General features: G+C 41.7%; 1 non-coding gene across 1 annotated transcript; it reads right to left on the bottom strand.

Moving 5' to 3' along the window:
- Positions 1–14137: 14137 nt before the first annotated feature.
- LOC100756918 lies at positions 14138–14623 on the bottom strand. The gene has a single exon (XR_003486277.2). It is a non-coding gene; the product is annotated as a UBA-like domain-containing protein 2 (transcript).
- Between the last annotated feature and the right edge of the window lie 419 nt (positions 14624–15042).

Genomic DNA, 15042 nt, shown 5'->3' with positions numbered 1-15042 from the left:
GCATGGACAGTCAAGGGCCTGCGTGACAGTGCTCTTCATTGTAAACGGTAAGCCAAAGGAGAATGCTGGAAGCTTTAGCTTGCCTATTGTGTGTGAGAGAGTGCTAGACTAGAGTTTAAGAAAAACAACTGTGAAGACCAGCTTGTGAGTAAGACTGAGCAAGCTACTAATTTCGAATTTGGGTATTTCCCTTTTTATTACAGTTCTTTCTGTTGGACCCTGGAGGCTTCAAATGGGGGTGCAATGACATTTCTTTAGGGTATGTTAGATGTCTCTCCTCCTCCTCTCCTCTTCCCCTTCCTCTTTTTCTCTCCTCTACCATTAGCATTTCTCAGTTCTTACCTACTTCCCTTAGAGCTTCAACTCAGAATGTTTCCAAATACAGCCAGCAGATGGAGCAATTTACTTTATTTATACTTTCGTCATAACTAGAACAGCATTAGACTCTTCTTTCCCCCTTTATAAATAACATGTGTTGCAAATATAAATACAACTAATATACATATATATATATATATATATATATATAAATTTAGATGTATGTTTCAAAAGTCTCATAATATGGAAACAAGATATTAAGTACTTTTTTGTTTGTTTTAGAAAGTAGTGTTATTTGCCAGGCACCCTAGCTCAGAATTGTGTTTTATTAGCTTTATAGACCCTGAAGAAGGAGAGTCTTAGTTCTTTTGCATTCAGCTTCTTCTGCAACTCATAACCAAACAGCCTTCTCTGCGGTGCTGCACAACTCAAAAATGCTTAGCTATAATTTTGGGATCTGGTAGCGACAAATTTGCCAATTCTGACTTGGGTGATGAACTCCAACAGACCTTTCAAGTTGAAGTTTATTTATGAAGCCATTTCAGCTATTAGATGATCCACCTGAGCTCTTGTCAATAGATGATGGCTTCCTGGAGGAGATAACTGATAACTTTATAGAATTTGAGATGCAATAGAATGTTATTGTCCCCTGGAGGTCACACTTGCCAACCAAAGGGTAATAACTTTTATTACAAGCCCAAATAGTCTATAAATGTTTCATTAAAGCCTTAAAATGTGCAGTTATTAATTTTCCACCTTTTTTTTTTTTTATTTCTGGCTGTCACACTGAGATGGCCGAAGTATTCCAAGAAACTTGGTGGATATGTGATCGACCTCAATTTATCATCTGTATTATTTCTAGCCCGGATTACCTAAATACATGTAGATTTTAGTGAGAATTTTCTCAGAAATTCCATCATGGTTTTAAATGCTAGGCTCAGTGTTTACGTTCTGCCTTAATCATTCCCTCTTCCAACGTGTTCCTTCTGGTGCTTAACTGGCTTTCAAAGTCAGCAGGTGAAGTGAGGAGGGAAGGCATCACATTTTCTGGCTGTCTCAGTCGATTCAAAAGCATTTATGAAGCAGCTGTCTGTTCAGGGCTCTGTGGTGATGCTGAGTTGATTGAGTTGAAAAAAACATAGACCTTGTCCTTGAGGCAGAGAAGCCGCCTATCATTGACTCTAGGGAGAAGTGTTCTTATTTCTTCACTGTGGGCAAAGTTGCCATCGAGCCGGTTATGGGTAAGTTTGAACAGGTAGGAGATGGCCAAATTCTTCCTATCGTAGAAAACAGATAAACAAAATTCACATCTTCAGACTGCAGGGAAATACAGTTAAAATTCCTGGGAAATCAGAATTATAGAATACTTAAAAAACAAAGTATAGTTTTGACTTTCAAGTTAACATTGTAACTAAGGAAATATTGCAAAATCGAAGTCCCTTCAGGGCTCAATTTAATGGGTTAGAGAAGAGAATTTGAAAAGGTAATAAAACAGATTCTCACACAAAAGCTGCTTGGCTTTTGCATCTGAATAACATTGAGCATCTTTTCTCTTCCTGACCCATAAAAGGGAACCTTGATGCTCTGTTTCTCCTTAGTATAATTCCTATGCATAATAACTTGCATATACAGTGATCAGGAGGACAGCTTTTGTAGGACATGCAAACTCTAAGGACTTGTTCTAGGTTCTTTTGTTAACAAGAATCAAGAACCCATTCAAGGTTCAAGAAACAAATGAGTTACTTTAAAAATAGAGAAGTACACAGATAATCAAATATAGGGACAATATTGTCAGAATCTGGTTTCATCTTCTTAGGTAGCTTGCTTTAACATTGAGCCAACCTTTTTTGTTTGTTGGTTGGTTTAGTTCTGTTAAGGGCTTTGTCAGTCTTTGTCATGTGATTCCTAGATGGCCACAGGACTATACCATACCATGACCATGACCTCAAGGCCTCAGTGCACCAAGTTCACTTCAGCTCTCTTGAATATCAGTGCCTATGATCTCTGACTGTAGGTTCCTAGTACAGAAGGACAAAGTTTTTGTGTTGCCACTACAGGTAGCTTGAGAAAATGCCCTTTGAAGACCCATAGTCATTTTTGCACCCCATAGGAGCCTGAGTGCATTTCTGCACTCTGTAGCAGCCTGGATGTATTAAAGCTGTTTCTTTTTGTTTGGCTTTTACACTTATCTCAATGGAGAGGGATAGTAAGTGTTTGGAGATAACCTGTTCTGCACTTTGCTGAAAATGCAAAGCCTCTTGTAGGCAGCAGAGAGTCTGAAGACTGGTGTGTGGGAGAGCAACAAACTGACGATGATCATCAAAGAGTGTCTCCACAGCCCCTTTGCCAACAGAAGCAATTGCATTTTTTTTTTTACATCCTGGTATGTGTGTAGCTTTGGCTATTATTGGTATGTTAACTGGGGGTTGGACCAAAGGGCAGGGCATAAAGGAGATGGGTAGGACAGCTTTTAGTAAAATTGGGGGATGACTGGGGAAACCATAAAAAAAAGGGAATGAACAGCTAACTAACCTTAGTTCTGTGTCCTGGATGTTTTTTACCTGTCCAGAAAAATATCACTGGCACCATGAATCCTCATTCAGATTGTTAGAGAGTGAATACTGAAGCTTGCAGCCAAGGTGCTCTTTCCCTGTGCTTAATGTGGCCCACAGAGGACAAAGCCTGCTCCCACGTGACCGAGGCTGCCATGGTGGAGATGGAAGCTGACTGGAGAGGGAAAGTCCTTTATTGGTGAGTATACTCATGTAGAGCATCCTGCCTTGGTGGGCTCGTACTTGAAACTAAGGATAGAAAGACACTTTCCTTTCCAATTCTGAAGTTATAAATATTTGTCTGTCAAGCTACTGGATTAAGTATTGTGGGAATGAACACAATTCTTCACAGACCTTGAAAGAACAATTCTCAGATTTATATGGAGAAACAAAAGACCCAGGATAGCCAAATCATCCCTATACAATAAAGGAACTTCTGGAGGCATCACCATCCCTGACTTCAAGCTCTATTACAGAGCTATAGTCCTGAAAACAGCTTGGTATTGGCACAAAAATAGACAGGTAGACCAATGGAATAGAATTGAAAACCTTGATATTACCCCACACACCTATGAACACCTGATTTTTGACAAACAATCCAAATTTATACGATGGAACAAAGAGAACATCTTCAACAAATGGTGCTGGCATAACTGGCTGCAGACATGTTGAAGACTGCAGTTAGACCCAAGCCTATCGCCTTGCACAAAACTTAAGTCAAAATGGATCAAAGATCTCAACATAAATCCAGCTACACTGAACCTATTAGAAGACAAAGTGGGAAATACCCTTGAATTAATCGGTACAGGAGACCGCTTCCTGAACATTACACCAGTAGCACAGACACTGAGGTCAACAATTGATAAATGGGACCTCCTGAAACTGAGAAGTTTCTGTAAGGCAAATGAGACAAAACGGCAGCCCACAGACTGGGAAAAGATGTTCACCAACCCCACATCTGACAGAGGGCTGATCTTCAAAATATACAAAGAACTCAAGAAGCTAGTCCCCCAAACACCAAACAACCCAATTAAAAAGTGTGGTACACAACCACAGACAATTCTCAATAGAGGAATCTAAAATGGCTGAAAGACACATGAGAAAGTGTTCAACATCCTTAGTCATCAGGGAAATGCAAATCAAAACAACTTTGAGATACCATCTTATTCCTGTCAGAATGGCTAAAATCAAAAATACCAATGTCAGTTTATGCTGGAGAGGATGCAGAGAAAGAGGAACACTCCTCCACTGCTGGTGGGAGTGCCAACTTGTACAGCCACTTTGGAAATCAGTATGGTGACTCCTCAAGAAAATGGGAATCAGTCTACCACAAGATCCAGCAATTCCTAGGCATATACCCAAAAGAAGCACATTCATATAACAAGGACATATGTTCAACCATGTTCATAGCAGCATTATTTGTAATAGCCAGAAACTGGAAGCAGCCTAGATGCCCCTCAACCGAAGAATGGATAGAGAAATTGTGGTACATTTACACAATGGAGTACTACTCAGCAGAAAAAACAACGGAATCTTGAAATTTGCAGGAAAATGGATGGAACTTGAAGAAACCATTCTGAGCGAGGTAACCCAATCACAAAACGACAAACATGATATGTACTCACTCATATGTGGACCTGCTTTATGATACATAGTAGTGACCATGCTTTATCAGAGATGTTTTTAATGATGTTGCTCAGAATGGTTTCCTCCCAGATGATGACTGAGAATCTAATTTAAAAAAAAAATGGTGCCAAGTACCACAAGAGTAACAGAAATGTGCTGTTTCCTGGGATTCTGTTTTTTACTTTGTTGTTTGTTTGTTTGTTTGTTTTTGTTTGTTTGTTGTTTTTCTAAAATGGAGTGTGCTGGATGTCTCTACAATTTTGTTCAAAGGACTTCAGAACCCGGAAAAGCTGTTGCTGCTATTGATGCATAACATATTGCCATTATTGCTCTCTCTCTCTCTCTATATATATATATATATATATATATATATATATATGCTAATTGAAACTCAAATATGTGATGAATCCAAGGTGTTTCAGTGAGTGCTCACCTGTGCATGCAAATTTGATTTCATCTTTAGTAAGTAGTAAAGTTATATGCTTGCCAAAAAAATAAGTGACACACTGGAAGACAAATGTCACACAATTTCAATTTTATGTGTAACCTAGAAATGATGAACTTATGGGAACAGAGAGCAGAATTGTGGCTATTAGGCTTCAATGTGGGTCTTTTGACAATGGGGAAACGATTCGTTTAAGGATATAAAACTGCAGTTGGACAAGAGGCATGGACTCTCTGAATTCTTGAGGTCTACTGAGAGCATGATAAATATGGTTGATAACAATATGCTATATTTTAAAAGTTGTGAGATAGTATACTTTAAGTGTTCTCAAAACAAAAATGATGAATATGTGTGATATAACATGTTAATTGGTTTAATTTAGCCATGCCATTGTGAACATACTGTATTCTGTATCATAATTGTGCATGACTTTATTTATGAACTAAATAAATGGCTGGAAAAAAAAGTATTGTGGGAATGTCTGGGAGTCTCAGAGGTACAGTAAGAGGGCTGTGCTCTTAGGGTAGGTAGAAACTCCTGTAGCCTCTGGGTTTTGACTTTGGAACCATTAGTGGTAGAGTTTCGTCATGGGAACAAGAGATTTAAATGAGTTAGTGTGAAAGCTGAATGGTGTCATAAACCCTGGCCTAACCTCTGCATTGGCTATTGTCTAGTTCTGCATTTAGACCTACATTGGACAATCTTTTTTAGACATGTGTTAGATGTCTGGGAAGCTTAAATCTGGACTTCAAAACTATCAGTTTTGGCCTTAATAAACTATAGGTTTCCTTTCTAATTCTGTTGTACGGATAGGAGACACAAAAATGATGAATGAGTGGAAGGGACACATCTCCATACAGCACAGCAATTATTCTCTTCAGTGTCTCCTCTCCTGCTTAGATTGAAGCAGCCTTGTGCGTAATAAGTGCTCACTAAAGACCTTCAGAATATTGAATGAATACTTCCCTCTGTTTGATTTTTCAACAGGGTCTCTTATATAGTGCTGACTGTTATGGTACTCTCTACAGAGACCAGGCTGGCCTCAAAATGGGAGCACTGTTATCAAAGACTGTGAGTGTGACATATCTCCTGGAAGCTTATGTATGCGAGTTGTTAGGAATGTCCAAATAACTTTCTGTGGCCCCTTTCTCTAAAATATTGATGAAATGATAAATTCATGCTTCCTTTTAAAAGTATAGAGCTTAAAGAGGGTAAAGGTTCCTTAGGCCACCTCCCAATCTTATTTATTTTTCCCCTCAGCTTTCCGAGATCCTTCTGGACTTTATTTAAATATCTACATGTGTATATAGAAACTGTTGGAAATATACAATGTTGCATATCCTCCAAGTATTTACATAATATCCTAAGGTTATTTTCCCTACTATATAGTATGTCTTTTGATCCTAGCACTTGGGAAGTGGAACCAGAATGCCGCTGCTATATAGTGAGTTCAAGACTAGCCTTGGTCTCTCTCTATCTCTTTCTCTCTCTCTCTGACACACACACACACACACACACACACACACACACACACACACACACACAAATAAATGTAATTTAAGAAATTTTAAAAAACCAAGCAAATGAAAGGACACCATCTAATGACATTCTGCTGTCTTCCTCAGCCATCATCAGGGATGCTTCCTCCTGCAGCGGATGGGAACAAACACAGAGACTCACAGCTAGACAATATGCAAAGAGTGAGAGACTTTGGAACACTCAGCCCTAGAGATGATGTCTCCATCAATTCCTTTTCTTCGGGCTCAGTAAACTCTGTGGGAAAGGAGGCAGAAACAGTTTAAGAGCCAGAGGTGATAGAGGAAACCAGGGTATGAAGGCCTTTTAGACTGCACAGAGCTGCACGTATATGAACTCATAGAGACTGGGACAGCATGCACAGGGTCTGCTCAGGTCTGTACCAGATGAGGTCCTAGAGCTGACAGGAGAAGTAGACACTCCCACATCTCTAACCCTAGCCATTTGCAAATGAAAAATTGGTTTTCTCCAGGGGAGTCTCACTGGGGAAACAAGCTGCTCTTAAGGGTGGGTTGCATGACCAGACCAACACAAAACAAACTCAGTGGAGTCTTTGGAGGTTCTATGTCTCATAATGTTGCATCAGGGAATTTTCTTTTTAACCTTACTGGTCCTTTTCTCATACATTATGGCTTTTGGTTTGGGGTCTTTATGGGATTCCTGCATAGAAGAATGTGTATTTCTGCTTCTATATGTGTTTCTTGTGTTATTTTTTTCCCTTGGCTCTTTTTCTTGTTTGGTTGTTTTGTCATTCTCTGATTTGTTTGTTTTTGATTTATCTCATTGTATTTTATTATTATACATTAGATGCCTATTTATTTTCTAACAGGAGACAGGCTGTGGATCTGATGGGAGGGGAGGTGGAGTGGAACTGGGAGGGATAGGGAAAATCATAATATATTGTATGAAAAATTCTATCTTCAATAAAATAAGAAAAACAATTGTGTACAAATGACTAATAAAAATTTCACTAAAATGTCATTTTCTTCCTTCACAGTATGAGGCTGTAGTTGGGCATGTGCTTCTTAGCCAGGGCTTGCATTTCTTACACACTTTTGCATCTTGTGTGGCTGTGCCCATCAGTCATTAATCACCAGTCAAGGAACTGTCTTCCTCCCCATCACTAATCAGGCAAGAACGGGTCACCTGTCATGAGAACCCACCAATTATTTTTAAAGTGCCTAGTATAAAAATTACCAATATAATTCTACCACAGAGTTTATTTGTAAGATATATAGGGAACATTGACATTTGGCTGTGGGAGTAGACGTAAAATCAGATGGAGAGAGAGAGAGACCTGAAGTAGGAGACAGAATTATGAATAAGCAGATACTATAAATGTAGAGGAAACTGCTCAGGAGTGATAGCCACAGGAGAGAAGACAAAGAGGACTGAGTCATCAGAGCATCTGTTCTGCCCCTTGCAACAAGACAATCCAAGCCTGTGACTGTGTTGGGGGTTTCAGTTTCTTTTTTCTTTTTTTTTTCTTCTTTTTTTGGTTTTTCGAGACAGGGTTTCTCTGTGGCTTTGGAGGCTGTCCTGGAACTAGCTCTTGTAGACCAGGCTGGTTTCGAACTCACAGAGATCTGCCTGCCTCTGCCTCCCGAGTGCTGGGATTAAAGGCGTGCACCACCAACTCCCGGCCTGGGGGTTTCAGTTTCTGAGTCGCATTTCTTCCTTTGGGAGGTTCAGTTGAACATGGTGCAGAATTTCTGTAGGCATCCTATTTCTTCTGCCTCCACTTGTTTCCTTACAGGAAATCCATCTTTCTGGAGGTAGCCTGAGTGATTTTCTGCCAAGCTTGCAGCAAGAAAAGCCTGACACACCTGTTCTTCTAAGTTTGTATTAATTAGTATGTATTCTCTGTAATATAATTAAATATAACAATATTCATTATAAATACAAGTGTCACCAATATGATAGTATTTAAAAATGTTGTGTGGTTCATGGAAGGATGCTCTCTCGGCCTGGACACATGGGTGAGGGCCTAGGCCCTGCCTGGGATGATATGACAGACTTTGGAGATCCCCCATGGAGGGCCTCAACCTCCCTGGGGAGTGGAGGGGGGATGGGATGGGGTTTGGGGGGTTTGTAGGGGTCGGGGGAGGAAGGGAGGGAGAGGGAGCTGGGATTGACATGTAAAGCAGGCTTGTTCCTAATTTAAATAAAAAATAAAGTATAAAAATGTGTGATTATAAAATTCAACACGCACATTACCTTTCAATAAACATTTAAAATTGACAGATTGTTTTTCTTCACAGAGCCTGTGTGTGTGTGTGTGTGTGTGTGTGTGTGTGTGTGTGTATGTATGTATTACAGATATATATATATATATATATATATATATATATATATATGGAATCTAAGTGTAGATAGGAGCCTGATTCCCAAGTTCAATTATTTCCCCAATGTAGTTGCTTATTACATCTACACTTGGATTAGGGGCATCCATAAGCTTGTCCAAACTGGATTCCTCTGGAACCTATTAGCCATGTCCTACAGACCTTTCAGTGGATAATTCCCTTCTTTCTTTACCAGGGCCTTGCTGAGGTGTTGGTCAGAAGGAATAAGCAGGGAAGATGTCAAGGAGGACATTGTCTTGTGGCAAATTTGACACTGCTGAAGCCTCTGCTTGCTTCTTAGGCAATGCAGAGGGTCCAGCATCCCCTCAGGCATGGGCTGTCCAGCATCATCTCAGATGTGTGCTGTTGTGGAGACCCAGAGGGTTGGGAAGAGTCAAGAGTTCAATGCTCTTGAAGACCTTACCTGGATATCTTTACCTCAGGCCCATAATCCTTGCCTGTCAGTGCAGGAGACCTGATGGGGCTGTGAATTCAGCCTTTTCTGAACTTCTCTGCTCTTAGAGCAAGCCTGTCCTGTGGCTGTGAGAGAGAAATATCTGCAAACATTGCCCTAGGAGCCTTCCTACTCACATTTTGCCTTAAGTGGCTAATTGGCTAAACTGAGCCTATCATTTTCTCTCTTCTGTGCATCAATAACCCTTAGCGACAACCAAACAAATCCTCCAGTCCTTATAATTACTGTTTCTTCCATATTTACAAATGCCAGGGATCTCACAGAAGCCACTGCATCCCCTCAACCTGTCATCCATTCCAAGTCACTGCAGGTGAAATTCTTGGTAATTGCCATGCTGCTGCCTGCCAGAGGCCCTCAGTGCAAACTGAACACCAGAGATGGAGGCCTAGCTGCCATCTGGCGGGGGAGTGATCCAACTTCAGAATCACATCCCAGGCACTGCTGGCTTCCCTTTCTTCGCTCAATCACTAATTTTGGTGGGCTGTGGAGTGAATAGGTGGTGAGAAATTGCAGCAAGCTTGTCCTTGAAGGAAAAATGGGAAGTAGCATGGCAGATGAAGTCAATAAGAGCACGGTGTGGGAGAGAACTAATTAGGGTCACACTGGGAGAAGTCGGCCACCGAGAAAAGAGGGGAGAGTGCAAGGGTCTGTGTGGGTGAGAATAAACAGAATGCAGTGCTGATCAGGTGCTTTTTTCTTCCTTAAAAGGGATGGGAGGAATGAAATACGCACAGCTAAGCTTGTGGATGATAATAATATGTCATAACACTGATATTTATTGAAGCCCTTTGTGTGTTAGTAATAGTTCTAAATTCATGGGAAGAAATTAGTTTGCATTTAATAATACAAAAGACCCTTTTAAAACATTTCCTTCCAGGCCTTTGACAAATTCAGTATATTACAATGGGAAAAATAAGTGTTCAAATGCACTGTTTTCTTGCCACTAACAGCCATTTCCTTCTGCAGTTTTCTTATAAGAGTTAGAATTTGTATTTCTCACTCAAACATTTGAAAAAGACAGTCATAGGCATTCCTTACTGTTCCGTTCCTTTATCTACATTCCAACCCCTTTACTTTTAATTTGATGAGTGGGCCTAAAAATAAAAATCGGTTTGTAGATGGTGCGCTGAATATGTAATGAGAGTGGAGAGCTGTGAACATTGCTTTTCACAAGGCTTCTGGATTCAGGGGCCCAGCAGGCAGCGATTTATTGCAGTATAGTTGCTACAGAGATGTAAAAAAGGTGACGCTTTGCCCTGAGCAGAAAAAAAAAAAAAAGAAGGGCAAAGTTAACAAGAAGCCATGTAGTTTCTCACTGTGGCAGATACAGATATTAAGAATCAGGAGTCAATCTGACAGGATGTGTACAGCCTGAGAGGTCTCTGGCAGATTTTGTGGTGACAGACACCAGGCACTGTTCTTCCTATAATCTCAAGCAGCTGCTTTTCACTAAGATGCTAGGAGTCCCCTATTTTGTGTCCATTGTTGAATGAATGATCTCATGATCATTGCAATGGAGTTGCTGTGTATTAAGATGATAGATGCTTTTATATACCTTGGGTATATGAGCTACTTTATAATCAGTGGCATCGCTGAGTTTGGGGCCGTAGATGGGTTTGGCAGTAGCATTCGATGTTGTAAGAATTAAATTTCCTCCAAGTTAAATGTTAGTTTAACAAAACAGGACTACCACCAGGTTACGATTTCCTCATTGATATTGTTAGTTATTTTTGAGAAAGTCCACATGTTGTGCATACTGTAAAGCCAGCTGACTGTGAACTGTGTCTGGAGAGGTATAGATGTCTCTTTTGGCCACATTGTTCCACCTGCAGCTCTCACTCTCTCCATGGCATGTGAGCAAAGTCCCAGGTCATTTCTTATTGTTTCATTGGAGTGGGCGAAGAACTGGCATAAGAAAGGAAACAACTTAATACAGTTTGAATCTCAGATTCATTGCTTAGCAGAACTGGATATAGACTTTGCTGCCAGTGGGCACTCTTTTTTTTTTTTTTTAATAAAATCACCTACAAAAAGACCAAGGACTATGAAAAGATTTGTTTAAGAGTCTGTCATTTTTACCCAATCATCTTTTCATGTATGTGTGTGTTGATATGTGTGCGTGTGTGTATGTATGTGGAAGCTAGAGTTTGACTCTGGGTGTTGTCTTGGTATTTTGATGTTAACTTGGCACAAACTAAGCTAGAGTAATTTCAAAAAGAGGGAGGCTTAATTGAGAAAAAGCCTCCATAATATTGGCCTACAGGAAAGTCTGCTTAAATTTTTCTCAATTAATGATTGATGCAGGATAGCCTAGCCCACTGTGGGTTTTGCCACCACTGGGCATGTAGTCCTGAGTACTATAAGAAAGCAGATAGAGCAAACCATGAGAAGAATCCACTAAGCAGCTCCCATCTATGGCTTCTGCTTTAGTTCCTGCCTCTAGGTTCCTGCCCTGACTTTCCTCAATGATGGACTTCAATGTGGAAGTATAAGATGAAATAAACTCCTTTTCCCCCCAAGTTGCTTTTTTAGTCCTGGAATTTTATAACAGCAATCGAAACTCTAACTAAGACAAGCATCGTTTCTCAATTGCTGCATGCTTTATTTTTTTAGACTGGGTCTTTCAGTGAACACAGAGCCCACTTACTCAGCTAGACTGGCTGGCTAGCAAGCCCCAGGAATCCTCTGAGTCTGCTTCTCTGGCACTGTGATTACAGGTGTGCAACACACATACACACACACACACACATACACACACACACACACGTGTATGAGTGCTGGGACTTGGAACTCATATTCTCATGCTTGAATGGCAATCATTTTACCAGCCGAGCCACTGTATATCAGTCCTTTAGACATCATTTAAACATCTGGGATGCTGCAAACTATAAGCAATGGAAATGATCATTACATTATTTTCTTTGAATTTAATGGTTCTGAATGGAAGAAAATGTTTTATTTTATTATTTATTTATTTTTGCTTTTGTGAGACACTGGCTGTGAAGCACAAGGTCACCTCCAGTTCATGATCCTTCTGTCTTGGCCTCTTGAGTGATGAATTGTAGGTATGTGCCACTATTCCCTGCTTAAAAGTGAGATAAAAGATCAACTAATATACTAGTCTATGCTTTGGTAGTTACAAATGGCAAAAACCGACTTAAAATTGTTTAAGCGATCCTGGAACTATGGCAGTGAAGACACTTTTATAAATCTGGTCAAATCTGGACATAAAAACAGAGCATAGAGACAGCAAAACTGAGAGCCCACTGATAGTATTTTTGTGAGTGTGTATGTGTTTGGTGTGCATGTGTATGTACATGCATGTGGAGACAGAGGACAGCCTTGGATGTCTTTCCTGGGCACTGTCCACATTGCTTCTGAGATTCTGTCTCTCATAGGCGTAGATCTCATTTAAGTATGCTAAGCTGGTCAGCGATCCCCAGGGATCCTCACATCTCTGCCTCCCTAGCATTGGGATTACATGCATGTGCACTACCATGCATGCCTTTTTCTCCTCTCCCACATGGGACTGAACTTGGGTTCTTGCGCTTGTAAGCCCAGAGCTTCAGTTACAGAGCTATCTCCCCAGTCCCTGTGGACAATATTTACAGAAAACTTGGAGGTAAAGTAATTTTTATGAATAATAATAAAAAAGTACACAAGTACAAAACACCCAACCCCAAAGCTTCAGTGTCAGTATCTCCATGGGAGAAAGCAGGAGAGCTCCTGGCAGCCAAATATAAGACAGCCAAAGCCCAATGGAATTCATCTGATGTGATCAGACAGTCTGAGAACCGCACCTAGTCTTTGTAGGGGTTCTGACTAATCCAACATAGGACTCAAGGGATGTGCTGAAGGGCCTGAAACAATGCAGCCTCCATAGTCACTTTTAAATCTGGCTTGAAAAGATGCTGCCCAGCATAGACTCATTTTGAGGATGTACAACTTGGAACAAAAGGAAAATGGGTCAGTCAGGGCAGAAGAACTGAGCGAAGAGAAGAGAGGCCCGTGGAGAGGTGAGAAAGGGGACACACCTAGGCAGCATGAGGAGGCGAGCTTCCGTATTTCTGTACACCACAGAGGCACTGCAGAGGAGGGACCTATGGCAGTTATTCGACCCTTGCCACTTTCACTTTTCTACAGCTTCAGGGGAAGGAATTTCACATAAAATGCACTTATAAAAAATATAAGGACAAATTTCTTGCAGTTACTACAAGAAAAGAGATGAAGGATCAGAGTAACATTCTTAAAAAAAAATTAAATGCCTCAGAAAGATATGTTCACAGGCCAGAGACAATCGGTCCTGTGGTTTGAGTAAATTGGTGTTCCTCAAGGGTTACTGGGACCAAAGGCTTCAGTCCTAGGGAGGTGGAATGTCTGGGAGGCTGAGTGGAAGGTCCTAAGTTGATCTCAGAGACTACAGGGTCACACTAGTCTTCTCACTTCCTATTTGTCATGTAAGCTCTTTGCATATGTGTGCCTCTGTCACATGCGATGGAGCCAAGAACCAAGCCGCTGTCGGCAGCATACCCTTGATCCTCCAAAACTTAGCTTAGCAAACCTTCCTTCAGCTATTTCATTGCAGAAATGCAAATTGAACTAACACAAACAGTAACTACTTCTAAACAGACCCCAAGGGAAAACATATAAAAGAATAAAAGAACCTGAAGAACCCAAGTGGCTCAGGACGTTTGCTGCCCCCCCCCCACAAAAATTCTCTTATAAAATCTTCCAGTGCGATCTTGAAGAACCCCCCACCCTCTGGTGTTTCCCCTCTCCCTAGCCCTGTTCTGTGTCCCCACAACCCTGGACTGCCCCCACTCCAGCCCAGTGCCACCCAGTCTCATCTCTGGCCATCCACTGCTGCCATGGCTTTCTGCTGGGCGCCCCATTGTGATGCACCAGGGGGGCACGTGGTCTGTGGGCAGTGGAGATGATGGAAGGAGTTGGGGGAAGAGGGTGGGATCCAGGGCGTCTGGTGGTTGGGTGGGGATGCGGCCCAGAAGGGGCTGAAGTTTGCAAGGGGGGGGGAGCAGGCCACAGCTGTCATGGGGCTGTTGCTGTTCTGCAGGCCCTCAGAGGCTGGAAGCTTGGAGAGCATGGCTAGTGCATCAGGGAAGTTGGGTGGTGTGGCAGGGGTGTTGCTGGGAGTACACATCATCTGAGGGTTGTGGTGGCTGTTGGGACTGTTGCTTTCCTGGAAGAACGCGCTCAGGGCGGTCTCGAACTGCCACTGTGCCGCCTGCAGCAGCTGCTGCGCCTGGTCGGCAGCGCAGCCCGTGGCCAGCATGAACTGGTTGATCATGACCTGGTGCCGCAGCTCGTCCATGTGGGAAAGTTTTTCCTCTTTTTAATATATAACTATAATATATATGAATATAAATTTAATGTATGCGCGAGTGGGGTCTGCACACCAGGGTTGTTGGAATCGGAAGGGAATGGCCTCAAAAATCCCTTGACAGCACCTCTCCCTCTGCCCAATTTGGGGGAACAGACGGGTGCTCATAGTCAGATGGAGTGAGCTTGCAGTCAGGTGGCTGTGCTGCCTCCTTTAGAAGCCACATCAGCCATTAGGAAGTGTCCCCATCCCCAAGGGAGGTCCGAGAAGGGTCCTGTTGGAATCGTGGACTTTCCTACCCCATCACCGGTAGATGGAGTTTTCATTTCTGCTGGTGGTGGCCTCTCAGTGGCCCCGAAACTTGTCACCCTGACCCAAGCTGGGTGTGCAAAGCTGGTAGGACTGAAGAG

The sequence above is a fragment of the Cricetulus griseus genome, chromosome 6 (assembly GCF_003668045.3).
Source record: "Cricetulus griseus strain 17A/GY chromosome 6, alternate assembly CriGri-PICRH-1.0, whole genome shotgun sequence".
NCBI classification, from domain to species: Eukaryota; Metazoa; Chordata; class Mammalia; order Rodentia; family Cricetidae; genus Cricetulus; species Cricetulus griseus.
The sequence above is the reverse complement of the archived record's forward strand: the minus strand, read 5'-3'. Positions and strand labels throughout refer to the sequence as shown.